The sequence below is a fragment of the Physeter macrocephalus genome, chromosome 1, assembly GCF_002837175.3.
Source record: "Physeter macrocephalus isolate SW-GA chromosome 1, ASM283717v5, whole genome shotgun sequence".
NCBI lineage: Eukaryota > Metazoa > Chordata > Mammalia > Artiodactyla > Physeteridae > Physeter > Physeter macrocephalus.
Window position 1 is genome coordinate 145,468,811 of NC_041214.2, and position 15,011 is coordinate 145,483,821.

The following is a 15,011-nucleotide window of genomic DNA, read 5'->3' on the forward strand; positions in this document are numbered from 1 at the left end:
AAAAAAAAAAAAAAAATTTGTCCTAAAAGCCCTTTAAATAGAGTACCATGTTGACCGATAAATTTTAGTCTAGATCAAATGGTAATTTTATAAAGTTTTTTATAGTAAAGGCATATATATATATATAACCTACTAAATGAAACTTATTTCAAGTATTATTTCTTAAATTAGCTTTTAACTATAAATAGTTGAAAAATCAATTTTAGATAAATATGGCAATAGAGTTAAGCTGTGGCTTGCCAGTTTTCTTTTCACAAAGAAAATTAGCCTGAGTTTAAATATGTTAAGTGTCTTTAACCTCCTACAGAAAAGTACCTGCTTAATCAAGAAATTAATATATTCTTCAGATCATGGATTTTTAATTTTATTAATTAAAATTTATTAATTTTATTAATTTTTGCTTTAGAATAAATTTCTAATGGCAAAAGCAATTTCTGAAATGTTTCATTTGAATCCACCATTATGAATATCAATGGCTCCATAAGAAAGGTTATAAACATGGTACATTAATAAAGAGTGAGGGACTTCCCTGGTGGTCTAGAGGTTAAGACTCTGCTCTTCCACTGAAGAGGTCACGGGTTCGCTTCCTGGTGGGGGAACTAAGATGCCGCGTGCCATGTGGTGCAGCAACCCCCCGAAAAAATAAATAAATAATGAATGGCTTATTTGAATCAATAATGATACAGAGGATTCCCTTTGGGGTGGGATAGGGAAGGTGGGAGAGAGACACAAGAAGGAGGAGATATGGGGATATATGTATATGTATAGCTGATTCACTTTGTTATACAGCAGAAACTAACTCACTATTGTAAAGCAATTATACTCCAATAAAAATGTTAAAAAAAATAATGATACAGATCCAATTTGGAAGCATAATTTCCATCACACCTTCCAGCATGACGGCCTTCATAGGTGTTACATCTGTGTAGTTACACGGGGTCTCACTCTTAGAAGAGGCCCAGCACTTGGTTTAATGCACAGCTATTGCCTTCTTGAAATTATTAATAATCCAAACTTTGAACCTGAGTTGTGTAAGCTGAGCCCACTGGGACCATGAAGCATGTACATTAGCAGAGGAGATACAACCCACTGGGAGGCAGCCAGCACATGTGTGGACTTAGGAGGTGAGCTCAGCCCATCACTGCTGGAGGTGGGCAGCGTGGAGCGTCTGGCCTGGCTAATCACTGTGCACACCTGGGGTAACTCTGGGCTCCTCAGGGCCTCCAGGAGCAGCCGTGGTAAGATCGGGACCCACATTGGCATTGACAGTGGCAGCAATAGCAGCAGTGACAGCAGCGGCTGCAGCCCTGGAGGAAAGGAGGGCCTCCCATGGGGGAAGGACCCTCAGTGGGAAAGCAGCTGGTCTGACCCTGCCTGGAGCTCATCCTCACAGCATCTGCACAGCTATTAACTCTCTGGACTAGCACAGGGACAGAAACTTCCAGTACACAAGCAATAAACTTTGTCAGTAAATTATTACAAAGTCAAAGTGGACATTGCAATAAGATATATCAGGGAGCTATTAGATTTGTCAGAGTTTAGAGCCTCTGGTTTTGAAAACAGCTGCAACATTGCAAAGCAGGTATCTGCAGGCTTCAGGAGGGAAATTTAAAGATCATCACATTTGATGGAAAAGATGTAGTATTATTATTTTATTCTGGCACAGAAATACCGTATTTTATATTTTCAAGTTTATGCTGTTATACATTTATCACTATTACTCCTATTTCATTTTATAAGTAACAGAATATTTTTTAAGGAAAAGGCTGTATATTTTACTCTGTCACTGAACTTTGTAAATTTTCTTTTTGAATGAGGGACCCTGCATTTTCACTTTCAATTGTGTCCTGAAAATGACATAGCCATCCCTGCCTGAGAGGAAAAGGCCTTTGAGGCCATTTTACAATTGAGAGGACTAAAATCCGTGAGGGTTTAATGGCTTGGCCATCATCCCAAAGCCAGCTAAGGAGAGTCGGTTCCTAGACTTAGAATTTGAGAAGATAGAGCCTTGAGCCCATCAAGAAACCACCTAGAACCCATCTAATTATGAGAAGGAAAGACTCAGGAGTACTTGCCTGGTTAATAAATACCACAGGGAAACCAAGGAGCAGCCAACGGTACATAGTCACCAGGGACAGCAGAGGAAACTAAAAAATAGGCATGCTCTCAGTGCCTGGCATCCAGCAGGGAAAGGAGTCCTCAGATTCAGCAGAAACTATTTATCTTTTTCTTCTTAGTGAAAACCTGCACTCTTTGGTGATTGCCTGTGGGCACCAGCCAAAATCCCTGTGCATTGTAAGTAATTGAGACCTATTTTGTATACCATCACTTCCAAAATTGTAAGGTGCATACTGATCACCTGGGGATCGTGTCAACATGCAGATTTGGATTAGGGAGCTCTCAAGTGGAACCCAGGAATTTGCCTTTTTAAGCAGCTCCCAGGGGCTGCTGCTGTTGCTTATCCAGCCATCATGTTTTAAGAGACAAAGTTAGAGAGATCACTTCACCCTAGAGCAGTGCAGATGTGATAGTGTGTACTTACTATGGTGCCAAGTCAGTTGTGAAAATACTGACATAATTCCATAGAGACTAATAAACAGCCATTGGACCAGGGCCCACTCTCCCTGGTAATCCAGCTTCTCTCTAGGCCTCCCCAGGACCCAGCAACAATTGGCAGATGTCACTGGGGGCCTCCAGAGTGGATTCAGAGCTGCCAGAATTCATTCTGATGGGTCAGTGATAGGTTGACCAGTTGTTCAATATTCCGACTGTCACTCTGGGAAAGGGCTCCCAGTAAATAAGTGTTAGATGACCCTGTGGAAAGGGTTCAAGACTTGCTGCAGTATAGACCCCTGCTTATCTTTCCCCAAACTTATTCAACTACTGGTCCTTTTGGGCAAACTTTGATCTAGCCTACCCCACCCATCTTGCTTATGAGAAAACTGAGAATCAGAAAGTTAAGGTTATTCACCCAAAGTCCGAAAGCTAGGGAGAAGCCAATGCAGGGTCAGAAATCAGTTCTCACTCCCAAATGTCATGCCCTGTTGAATTTTCCTAAGATAAAAGATGGTTTAGTCTAACTCCCATAGACTGGTGACAATCTATAAAGTTGATATTATGAATCGGTTAAACTATTTGAATTAATCTTACTTAATATATAGCGTCATTTCTTTAACTTCAAACTCTCAGCCTTGAAATATATTTTTATCGGGGCTTTAAAGATATTATAGGAAAATTCTCCTGTATCTAAAATTTTTAGGTCATACTGTTCAAAATGCCTCATTGCAGATGCAGAATTGAACTAAAGTGACTTGCTTAATATCACATAGCTATTTAGTGACAAATCCAAGACCTGGATCCAGACCTCTTTACTCTCCCTGCGGCACTCACTCATCACAACCACAACTGCATTCACTTTTATTTTTTAAGGCAAATATCTGTGTGAATGACCAGTTTAGCACAACACAAGCTTCTGTGTAGCCAGTGTAATCATGTAACCTGACTACAAGTTTATTTTTCTCCAGGACAAGGTGTGAACAACTACATCTGAGAAGTGAGGGGAGCTTAGCAATGATGTACTACTGTAGGCTTGAGGAAACTGCCCTCTACTGGGATGCAGAGGGGCATCCCTTAATTGTACCTAAAGAAACAGTTTTTGAAAAACAGGGACTGAATCATTGAGTTCCCTGAGGTTCAATGAGAAATAAAGGGAGTAGGCAGAGATATCAGTAGATGGTAGCAAAATGTCTTGCCATGTGCCTTGATAGAAAATTATTTTCCAGCTACAATCATATTCACTTTTACAAGGGCATGTGCAATTGTAATACCCACTGTCCAGCATCTGGCTTCTCCAGCATGGCCTTAGGGCATATCTGTTACTGGGCTGGATGCTCTCTTGTGAGAAATCTGGGAGCTACATTCCCTACTTTACATCCACCCCAAACCACGAGGACACAGTGGTTACCTTTGTGTTACCAGATAAGATTACAGAAGGAACTAGAGAAGTGCCTGTGATTCCGTTTAAGGCCAACGTAATTGCTACGACCTCGTCATTGAAGGGCTTTGCAGAGGAAATAAGCATCATCAGGTTGCAAGGGTGATTTTCCTGTCCAGTCCTAAAAAGGAACTGCCCTCAATAAATCATCTTCCTAATGGAAATGACAGAATTATTCTCCCAGGAGGGGTCAACCCGGAGGACTGCACAAACCACACGTCCCTCTCAAGGGTAATAGGAAGGAAACGCACAGCCATCGCTGCCTGGGAGGATCTAAGGCTTCCTAAGGACTGTTCATCTCTCTCCCTCTGAGGTCACTTTTAATGCCTTTTACAAGTCATTGTTTACGTATAAAGATAGAACTCCTCTTAGTACGTAGGCTGTATGTTTTTTGGGTTTTTTTTTTAAACTGTCTCTGTGGTTAATCACAGAGGAAAGGGAAAAAAGTCCATCACGTATTTTAAGTAAAAAGGAAGGGTGTAAAATTAATGTAAAATAACTTTGTATTAACGATGCCAGCAAAAATTAAATAATATTGGGGGAAAAAATCAACTGGTAACAGTGGTAGCTTTTGTGTAAGATTGTATGTGATTCTTTCCTTCTGTGTGCTTTTTTAATTTTAAAATTTTCTATGCTTTAAAATTGGATTTTAAGCTACTAGTTATTTAAATTCATTTATTCTATAATCTGTAACTTAAAATAAGGGTTGGGCTGCATACTAATATCAGAATCTACTTTTTGAAGTGGAACAGAAAGATATGGATACTGTTATGGAATTTTAAAACCAGAACTAATAATTCACTTTCTCCATCAACTGCATTAGTTTGAGAATTTGTAATGAGCTTTGTAAATGGCATTAGGCAAAGAAACTTCAGCTCATTCTTTCTGAAATGAATTTGTTAGAACTCAAGTTTTCTTTTCCAATCAAAATGTTAGGAAATGCCACTCCCAATCTGACTGAGCAGTCAGGCTTTTGATTTCTGAGAAATTCTTGCCCAGCTCACCAGAGAATGAAAGGTCAGCTTTGAGGAAGTTTCTGGAACGTGAAGAATCTCAATGAAATTGGCTGGAATTTTTTGAGTGGTGAAAAAAATATCCCTTCAATAAAGCATGGTATATGGGAGTTAAGATCAGAGTTTTATCAAATTCAACCTAGGCATTTAGTCAGATCCTTTGAAACTTTTTCCCATGATTAAAATTCTTATTTGTTGCATTTTTGGCATGATGACTACATGATTTGGGGCACTGGCCCAAAAATCATAGATTTTTTTTTTGTTCTTGTTACAACAAATTAGAGGAAACCTTTTTTAAAAAAAAAACATTCACCGTGAATAGCCAGTTTGGGGGGAAAAAAATCACAATTTGTTATATGTTCTTTTTGCATTTTTAACTCTTTTCCCAAAGATTGCCATGATAAATTCTATGGAGAACTTGAATAGAGCAGTTCTCCAAGTATGGCCCAAGGAATCCTAGGGGTCCCCAAGACCCTTTTAGAGAGTCTACAATTTCCTCCCTCTTCCATCTAAAGATCTGCATAGAGTCATATCATAATAGATTCAATGCAGATGTAGATAAGAGAGTTTAACTTCTATTAATCCAGACAATAAAAAGATTTGTGAAAAATTTAAAATAATGCCACTTTCTCAACGTTCTGTTTTGAATAATATAGTTATTTTTCACAAATATATGTCATTTATGTTAAAAATTTTTATTATTGCTTTTTATTACTTTTGTTTATTACTGTTATTTGTAATGTAGTAATAAAGATTTTTAATTTTTCCATTTTAATTTATAATACGGTATATATTGATAGCTATAACCAACCTAAATCAGAGGTCTTTGGGATCTTTAATAATTTTAAGAATATGAAGGGTTCCTGAGATCAAAAAGTTTGACAATGGCTGAAATAGAGAAATTCCTTTTAGAACAAGCTCAGAAAGGAGGCTAGAGGATGAGAGAACACATGGAACAGAGCTATGTTCTTCTGGCTGAGGCCATCCTCAATCAGCTGGCCCACCATTTGTATAAGCCCAGCCAAGGGCAGATGTATTTGGCCTAGATTAAAAGATACCCAGCCAAACTGTAAATTTCTGAGAACTAATAATTTTTGTTTTGCGCTACTAAGTTTTGGGGTGGTTTCCTGTTCAACATTATCTTTGCAATAAATAATGATTTGTTCCTCCTCTCATTTCCACAGAGAATTCACCATATATTTACAATGAATCCCACACATTTATGCTTCATTATATATTGTCCTATATTGTGAAGTGTTGTTTCTAAACTGTTTGAAGGAGGAGAAAGATCAAGATAGCAGAGTGAAAACACGGTGAGCTCACCTCCCCCAAAAACACATCAAAAATACATCTACATGTGGAGCAACTCTCACTGGAAACAAGACTGGCAGGAAAGCTCTTCTACAGCCAAGGCTGTAAAGAAAGATCCACGTGGAGTCGAGTAAGAAGTGTAGAGAAGCAATCAGATTGAGACCCACATCCGTGGAAGTAGGGGTTGGCTATAACAGGCTCAGAGATCCTCCCTGGGGAGTGAAGGGTTCAAGCCACATATTGGGCACCACAGCCATGGGGTTCAACACTGGGAAAAGGAGTCCACTTAGCTGGTTTGAAAACAACTATAAGAAAGTGAGACTCTGCTCATACATGCAAAAGTGTATGTACATGCTTGCTCACTCCCAGGAAGAGCATGGAGGAAGCAGATTGAAAACTGCCTGAAGCTCTGACTGGCTCACTGGGACCACACCAGCCTGCAGCCCAGCTCACATCAGATGCCTGCTCCAGCCCCTCTTGCTCCAGCATTGCTTTCCACTAGGCTGGACGCTGCCATTCCCAAAGAGGGTACACATATACATAGAGGAAATGAAACCAGCTTGGACCCAACCCTCAGGACTTTTGCTCCAACCCTTTGGGCCCCAACCACCTCATAAGGCAGTGACTGTCACTGAGCACAGGATAAGCCTCAGTTCACACCTGGATCTGGCTCTAGCCCTACCTCCATCAAGATGGCAGCTGTCAGCACACCCAGGGTTAAGACATGACCCATGCTCACTTAAGATCCTGGTCTCCCACCAAAGTCACTGGCTGCATACAGACCACATAAGGACGCTCCCATAAAGTACACCCTTTCAAGACCAGGACAGGTAACTCTTTCACCTAATTTCATAGAGGCAAAGAAATTTAAACAAATGAGAAGATAGAAGAATGTTTCAAACAAGAGAATGAGAAAAAAAAAAACCTGAAAAAACCCTAATGAAACAGAGATAAATAATTTACTAAATAAACAGTTCAAAGCAGTAGTAATAAAAATGCTAACTGAACTTGGGAAAAGAATAAATGAACACAGTGAGAACTTTAACAAGAAACTAGAAAATACAAAAAGAAACAGAACTAAAAAACACAACAACTGAAATGAATAATAATCTAGAAGAAATTAACAACAGACTAGGTGATATAGAAAAATGCATAAGCAGTCTGGAAGATAAAATAGTGGAAATCAACAAATCAGAGCAGCAAAAAGAAAAACAGTTTTGTTGTTTTTTTTTTTTTAATGAGGATAGTTTAAGGGACCTCTGAGGCAATATCAAACATACTAATATTCACATAATAGGGATCTCAGAAGGAGAAGAGAGAGAGAAAGGAGCCAAAAATATATTTGATTAAATTATGGCTGAAAACTTCCCAAGCCTGAAGAAGAAAAGAGGTATATCCAGATACAGAAAGTACAGAGAGTCAAAAACAAGATAAACCCAAACAGACCCACACCAAGATATATAATAATAAAAATGGCAAAAATTAAAAATAGAGAATTCTAAAGGCAGCAAGAGAAAAACAAAGAGTAACATGGGAACACCCATAAGACTATCAGCTGATTTTTCTGCAGACACTTTGAAGGCCAGAAGGGAGCGGCGTGATATACTTAAAGGGCTGAAAGGGAAAAATCTACAACTTGAGATACTCTACCCAACAAGGTTATCATTCAGAATTGAGGGGCAATAAAGAATTCCTCAGACAAGAAAAACTAAAAGAGTTCATCGATACTAAACTGACCCCAAAAGAAATGTTAAAAGTTCTTCCCTAATAGAAGAGAAAAAGCTACAAGAAATAAAAATTTATAGGAAAGAAAAAAAAATCCCACTAGTAAAAGCAAAAATTACAAAAATCATCTATACTAGAATAAACAGTTAAGGGATAGACATGAAGGTGTGAAATATGACATCAAAAACACAAAATGCGGGTGGGGGACTAAAAAGTGTAGATCTTTTAGAATATGTTTGAACTTAAATGACTATTAGTCTAAAATAAGTATATATAATTATAAATCAACATATATGAACCCCATGGTAACCACAAATCGGAAATCTACAACAGATACACAAAAACAAAAGAGAAAGCAATACAATCATATCACTAAAGAAAATCATCAAACAGGGGAAGAGACTAAAGGAAGAAAAAAGGAACTGAGAAGAACTACAAAAACAACCAGAAAACAAGTAAGAAAATAGCAATAAGTACGTACCTATGAATCACTTTAAATGTCAATGGACTCCATATGAATGACCCAGCAATTCCACTCCTGGGTATACATCTGAAACAAAAAAAAAACACACAAATTGAAAAATACATGCATTCCAATGTTCATAGCAGCATTATTTAAGATTGCTCAGATATGGAGTCAACCTAAGTGTCCATCAACAGATGAATGGATAAAGAAGATGTGGTATATATATATATATATATATATATATATATATATACACAATGGAATACTACTCAGCCATTAAAAAAAATGAAATTTTGCCATTTGCAGCAACATGGATGGACTTGGAAGGCATTATGCTAAGTGAAATAAGTCAGACAGAGAAAGAAAAATACTGTATGATAACACATATGTGGAATCTAAAAAATACAACAAACTAGTGAATATAACAAAAAGAAACGGACTCACAGATATTGAGAACAAGTTAGTAGTTACCAGTGGGGAGAGGGAAGTGGGAGGGGCAATATAAGGGTAGCAGATTAAGAGGTGCAAACTGTTAGGTATAAAATAATCTACAAGGAAGTATTTTACAACATGGGGAATATAGCCAATATTTTATAATAACAATAAATGGAATATAACCTTTAAAAATTATGAATCATTATATTGTACCCTGTAACTTATTACACATCAACTATAATTCAATAAAAAAAGTCAGTGCACTAAATGCTCCAATCAAAAGCCATAGGGTGGCTGATTGGATAAAAACAAAAAAAGACCCATCTATATGCTACTTACAAGAGACTCACTTGAGAGCTAAAGACACACACAAACTGAAAGTAAGAGGATATAAAAAGGTATTCCATGAAAATGTAAATGAAAAGAAAACTGGGCTAGCAATACTCACACCAGACAAAATGAACTTTAAAATGAAATCTGTAAGAAGAGAAGAAATATATAACAAAGAAGGACATTATATAATGATAAAGGATAAATACAAGAAGAGGATATAGTACTCGTTAATATATATGTATCTAATAAAAGAGCACCTAAATATACAAAGCAAATATTAACAGATATAAAGGTAGAAACTGAGGGAAAAGTTGACTGTAATGCAATATTAGTAGGGAACTTTAACAGCCCACTTACATCAGTGGACCGATTATCCAGAAAGAAAATCAATAAGGAAACTGTGGCCTTAAATGACATATTAGACCAGTTGGATTTAATAGATAACTGTGGGACATTCCATCCAAAAACAGCAGAACACACATTCCTTTCAAGTGCATACAGAAAGTTCTCCAGGATAGATCACGTTCCAGGCCACAAAACAAGTCTCAACAAATTTAAGAGGATAGAAATTATATTAAGCATCTTTTCTGACCATAAAGGAATGAAACTAGAAATCAATTTCAAGAAGAAAAATGGGGAAAACACAAACATGCAGATATTAAACAATATGCTACTGAAGAAAACCAATGGATCAATGATGAAATCAAAAAGGAAATCAGAAAATACCTCAAGACAAATGAAAGTAAAAACACAACTTCCAAGATCTGTGAGACACAGTAAAAGAAGTTCTCAGAGGGAAGTTTATAACAATAGAGGTCTACGTCAAGAAACAAGAAAAATCTCAAACAAACAATCTAACATACCATCTAAAGGAGTTAGAAAAAGACAAACAAAATCCAAAGTCAGCAGAAGGAAGAAAATAATAAAGATCAGAGACGAAATAAATAAAATAGAGACCAAAAAAATAACAGAAAATAATCAATGAAACCAAGAGCTGATTTTTTGAAAAGATAAACAGAATTGATGTCTTTAGCCAGGTTCACCAGGAAAAAATAGAGAGGACACAAATAAACAAAATAAGAAAATAAACCAAAGAAATTGCAATAATCAATATCACAGAGATACAAAAAATCATAAGAGAATACTACACACAGTTATATGTGAACATATTGGGCAAGCTAGAAGAAATTAATAAATTGGGATGAATAAATTCCCAAAATCATCCTACCATCATTATGCTGATATCAAAACAAGACAAAGATTCTATAAAAAGAAGAATATTAGAGGCCAATATCTCTGATGAATATAAATGCAAAAATCCTCAACAAAATATTAGCAAACTGAATTCAACAATATATTAAAAAGATCATACAACAAGATCCAGTGGGATTTATTCCAGGGATGCAAGCATAGTTCAATATCTGCAAATCAATCACTACAATACACCACATCAACAAAATGAAGTATAAAAATCACATGATCATCTCAATAAACACAGAAAAAGGATTTGACAAAATTCAGTACCGATTCATGATAAAAACTCGTATCAAAGTTGGTGTACAGGAAATATGTCTCAACATAATAAATGTCATACCCACAGATAACATCATACTCAATGGTGAAAAGCTGAAAACTTTTTCTCTAAAATGAGGAGCAAGACAAAAATGCCCTCTCTTGTCACTTTTATTTAACACAGTTTTGGAAGTCCTAGACACAGCAATCAAACAAGAAAAAGAAATAAAAGGAATCCAAATTGGAAGGGAAGAAGTAAAACTGTCACTATTTACAGATGACATGATACTATATATAATATACCTAAAGCCTTGCCAAAAAACTATTAGAACTAATAAATGAATTCAGTGAAATTTCAGGTCACAAGATTAGTATACAGAAATGTTTTGCTTTTCTACAGACTAAACAGGAACCATCAGAAAGAGAAAGCAAGAAAACAATCCCATTTAAAATCACATCAAAAAAATAAAATAAAATATCTAAGAATGAACTTAACCAAGGAGGTGAAAGACCTATGCTCTGAAAACTACAGAACATTGATCAAGGAAACTGAAGATAATATAAAGAAATAGAAAGATATCCCACGTACATGAACTGGAAGAATTAATATTATTAAAATATCCATACTACCCTAATTAATCTAAATTTAATGCAATCTCAATTGAAATACCAATGACATTTTTCACAGAGCTAGAGCAAGTAATTCTAACATTTATATGGAACTACAAAAGACCCCAAATAGCCAAAGCTACAATGATATATTGCACAGTACAGGGAATAAAGCCAATATTTTATAAAAACTTTAAATGGAGTATAATCTATAAAAATATTAAATCACTATGTTGTACACATGAAACTAATATAATATTGTAAATCAACTATACTTTAATTTTTTTTAATAAAATAAAAAATTTAAACTACTTGAGGGAATATATCTTAGCTTTTCTTTTATGGTTTGGTAAATGTTTAATTAGTTCATGGACTATTTGGGAACCTGAAATTTCTAGACAGAGAAGGATTCTTTAAAATGCCTTATTTCTTACCTCACCCTCTTTTCCCCCTCTAATGTCAAAAGAGAGAGAACTTCCCTTTTGAGGAATTAGTTTATCTTTCCTGTGTTGTTTTTTGTTTTGTTTTGTTTTGTTTTTTCTCCGAGGCTTAACCTCAGTGAGCCCCAGAACTCAATGAGCATACAACAAGGGCCTGATCATACAACATACAACAATGGCCTGATCTGCCAGAAGAAAGCATTTTCAATTTAATAGTTTTCACATTCCTATCATCAAAATTCTAGAACTCTGTAATCTGCTTTCTTCATTACTTTTGCTATTGCTATTATTTGGAGAACTGTTCAAAAGAAAAGTGAGGAGGAGAGGAACCAAGATGCTCTCATTCCCTCTTGTGAGAACACCAGAATCACAACTATCTGCTGGACAATCATTGACAGGAAGACACTGGAACTCACCAAAAAAGATACCCTACATCCAAAGACAAAGGAGAAGCCATAATGACATGGTAGGAGGGGCACAATCACAGTAAAATCAAATCCCATAACTGGTGGGTGGGTGACTCACAGACTGGAGAACACTTATACCACAGAAGTCCACCCACTGGAGTGAAGGTTCTGAGCCCCACGTCAGGCTTCCCAACCTGGGGGTCCAGCAATAGGAGGAGGAATTCCTAGAGAATCAGACATTGAAGCCTAGTGGGAATGGATTGCAGGACTTCAACAGGACTGGGGGAAACAGAGACTCCATTCTTGGAGGGCACACACAAAGTAGTGTGTGCATCAGGACCCAGGGGAAGAAGCAGTGACCCCAGGGAAGACTGAAACAGACCTACATTCTAGTGTTGGAGGGTCTCCTGCAGAGGTGGGGGTGGGGGGCTGTGGCCCACTGTGGGGACAAGGACACTGGCAGCAGAAGTTCTGGGAAGTACTCCTTGGTGTAAGCCCTCCCAGGCTGTCATTAGCCCCACCAAAGACCCCAGGTAGGCTCCAGTGTTGGGTTGCCTCAGGCCAAACAACCAACAGGGAGGGAACCCAGCCTCACCCATCAACAGTCAAGTGGATTAAAGTTTTACTGAGCTCTGCCCACCAGAGCAACACCCAGCTCTAGCTACCACCAGGCCCTCCCATCAAGCCTCTTAGACAGACTCATCCACCAGAGGGCAGACAGCAGAAGCAAGAAAAACTACAATCCTGCAGCCTGTGGAACAAATACCACATTCACAGAAAGACAGACAAAATGAAAAGGCAGAGGGCTATGTACCAGATGAAGGAACAAGATAAAACCCCAGAAAAACAACTAAGTGAACTGGAGATAGGCAACCTTCCAGAAAAAGAATTCAGAATAATGAGAGTGAAGATGATCCAAGACCTCGGAAAAACAATGGAGGCAAAGATAGAGAAGATGCAAGAAATGTTTAACATAGAGAAGAAGCAAGAAATGTTTAACAAAGACCTACAAAAATTAAAGAACAAACAAACAGAGATGAACAAAACAATAATTGAAATGAAAACTACACTAGAAGGAATCAATACCAGAATAACTGAGGCAGAAGAACGGGTAAGTGACCTGGAAGACAGATTGGTGGAAGTCACTGCTGCAGAACAGAATAAAGAAAAAAGAATGAAAAGAAATGAAGACAGCCTAAGAGAGCTCTGGGCAACATTAAATACAACAATATTCGCATTATAGGGGTCCCAGAAGGAGAAGAGAGAGAGAAAGGACCCGAGAAAATATTTGAAGGGATTATAGTTGAAAACTACCCTAATATGGGAAAGGAAATAGCCACCCAAGTCCAGGAAGCGGAGCAAGTCCCATAGAGGATAAACCCAAGGAGAAACACGCCGAGACACATAGTAATCAAATTGGCAAAGATTAAAGACAAAGAAAAATTATTGAAAGCAGCAAGGAAAAAATGAAAAATAACATACAAGGGAATTCCCATAAGGTTAACAACTGATTAAGCAAAAGCTAAGAGAATTCAGCACCACCAAACCAGCTCTACAAAAAATGCTAAAGGAACTTCTCAAAGTGGGAAACAAAAGGAGAAAAGGGCCTACAAAAACAAACCCAAAACAATTAAGAAAATGGTCACAGGAACATACATATCAATAATTACCTTAAACGTGAATGGATTAAATGCTCCAACCAAAAGACACAGGCTTGCTGAATGGATACAAAAACAAGACCCGTATGTATGCTGTCTACAAGAGACCCACTTCAGACCTAGGAACACAAACAGACTGAAAGTGAGGGGATGGAAAAAGATATTCCATGCAAATGGAAATCAAAAGGAAACTGGAGTAGCTATACTCATATCAGATAAAATAGTCTTTAAAATAAAGAATGTGGGGGTTCCCTGGTGGAACGGTGGTTGAGACTCTGCCTGATAATGCAGGGGACATGGGTTCAAACCCTGGTCTGGGAGGATCCCACATGCCACGGAACAACTAGGCCTGTAAACCACAACTGCTGAGCCTGCGTGTCTGGAGCCTGTGCTCCGCAACAAGAGAGGCTGCAATAGTGAGAGGCCCGTGCACCGCGATGAAGAGTGGCCCCCGCTTGCCACAACTAGAGAAAGCCCTCGCACAGAAACGAAGACCCAACACAGCAAAAATAATTTAATTAATTAATAAACTCCTACCCCCAACGTCAAAAAATAAATAAATAAATAAATAATTTTAAAAAATAAAGAATGTTGGGCTTCCCTGGTGGCACAGTGGTTGAGAGTCCGCCTGCCGATGCAGGGGACATGGGTTCGTGGCCTGGTCTGGGAAGATCCCACATGCCACAGAGTGGCTAGGCCCGTGAGCCATGGCTGCTGAGCCTGCGTATCCGGAGCCTGTGCTCCGTGGTGGGAGAGGCCACAACAGTTAGAGGCCCATGTACTGCAAAAAAATAATAAAATAATAAAATAAAATAAAATAAAGAATGTTACAAGAGACAAGAAAGGACACAACATAATGATCAAGGGATCAATCCAAGAAGATATAACAATTATAAATATATATGCACCCAACATAGGAGCACATCAATACATAAGGCAACTGCTAACAGCTATAAAAGAGGAAATAGACAGTAACACAACAATAGTGGGAGACTTTAACACCACACTTACACCAATGGACAGATCATCCAAAATGAAAATAAATAAGGAAACAGAAGCTTAAAATGACACAATAGACCAGATAGATTTAATTGATATTTATAGGACA